Source organism: Xenopus tropicalis, chromosome 1 (genome assembly GCF_000004195.4).
Source record: "Xenopus tropicalis strain Nigerian chromosome 1, UCB_Xtro_10.0, whole genome shotgun sequence".
NCBI lineage: Eukaryota > Metazoa > Chordata > Amphibia > Anura > Pipidae > Xenopus > Xenopus tropicalis.
The window spans coordinates 74,482,549-74,484,566 of record NC_030677.2 but is presented as its reverse complement, the minus strand read 5'-3'; positions in this window follow the sequence as shown (position 1 = coordinate 74,484,566).

Sequence of the window (2,018 nt, the reverse complement as noted above, 5' to 3'; positions counted from 1 at the left end):
TGCTCTCCCACCTTTCAGGCACAGATGGGGGAAATACGACTAAAGACCATAATTTCTCTGGTAGCAATAATATTGAGGGGGCCCTGTACATCTGCATGTGGCCTTTTTCATTTGGGAATACAGATTTCAATTGCTTTGTTGTAGTGAAAATAAAAACAAAAATCATAAAAATAAATATGTTTAGGTTAACTTTAATTTTCTGACATAAATGAATGTTGCATAGCAAAAAATAGTCCACATTTGTATCTGCTCCAGTTGATTCATTAATTAGGAAATACTCCAAAGCATAGAATAAATTAAAAAAGCATTGAATATTAAAGGCATTCCATATCAGACGGGAATCTGATATCTCTATGCTCTGTGATTTGCCTAATGTAAATAATAAGTTAAATGTTACAATTTACTGAGTCAGAAGCTAAAACTGGGCCACAGAGTTGGTCACCGAATATCCATGGTGTTAATGCCTTCCATTCATGCTTCTACACATCCGTATACATAACCTTGAATGGAAGGCATTCAAATCATCTATCCGGCATCCGTTCTACCGCTCGCAGAACTACTACTGACTTGTAATAAGGGGATACACAAACTGAAATCAGGATTCATAGGACATTGGCACTGCCCTGATATTGGTTGCATATCTATGTTTTTCCCCAAGGAATGAATTGATGTGTGGAGCAGTAGAAAAGTTCTAATATTCTAATGATTCACCATTGTTCCGGTAGATATTCCCCAGTATTCTTGGGGAGTATGATTCTAATTCTCACTACAATATTTATTTGAAGATTTGTGGAGGGCATAGCATAATATGGCATAGTGTCATGGTCCTTTAAAATCTAACTCTGCACTATTATTGGCACACAACAAGAAACTGGAACCTGCAAACCCCCAAAACTCACTAAGGTGAACAACCATGTCTCATTTTTTGCAGTTTATTTTTTATATTCTATTTTTAAATGTTAGCTTTTTTATTTCTCTCCATGCAATTCCTTGGGCAAAACAGGGAAAATGAAAGTGGGTTATTTATTAAATAGCTATATATGATCCTATATATCCCTCTTATTAAGAATGTAATGAGAAACACCTATACTAAATCTCTGCAAAGTGAAGAGAGTTTGTTTTCTGACTTGAATTATTCTAGTCTATGGGATAGAGACAGAGTTCTTACTGCAATCTGTTTTTAGAGGCATCACAGGTGCAAGAGGCATGATGCCCTTTACAAACAGCCATCTGCTCCCTATTATAGCAGACTAAGCTGAAGAGCAAAAGTTCTCGTTGAAGCCTTTGCTTGTACACATTTATAATCTTAGCATCTGCTTTCACGCTTAAATCTCACTTCAGTTTACTAAAATTGTAGATTGCTGGATGTTTTGAATGTGTATGCCAGATAGTCCTGCATTGAACACAAAAAGTTAAAGACATGTTTTTAGGGAGATAGAATATGTGTGCCTTTGCAATTGTAATTACAGATAAGTTTAATTTAATGCAATGTAAGCACAGTAGGATGGTGCATGTAAGGAGGTGTTAGGAGCCTTGGCCCAGTAGCAGAAATGTCAACAAAATATAATTTGGCAATAATGATCAAGTCCTCACTTTAAGAAATAAATCCTCTTCACTCTAAATGATAACATGAAAAAATAAGTAAAAAAATGCCCAGAATGGATCAATATCACCCTAATGACATTTAGGAAAGTTGTAGTTGGGTAGTAATCCACAGCCACTCATGAACCAAACAGCATATTGCAGAAAGAAAACTGAAAAAGGTATCTCCCTGGTCCCTTATTACTAAATGCAGACTCACTTTGTCCATATTGATTCATTAACCCTGACCTCTGAGGTTGCACAAGATTTTATTGGCTGTATTCAACTACCTTGTAGAGCTGGTAGTGTCTGTTGCTCACTCCTCAGATTCAGGCTGTAAACCCCTGTATTGTTTAAACATGTAATCCCCTTTACTGTTCAATCCCCCTCAGGCTCAGACTGTAAACCCCCACATTGTTCACCTGTTCACACCTCAG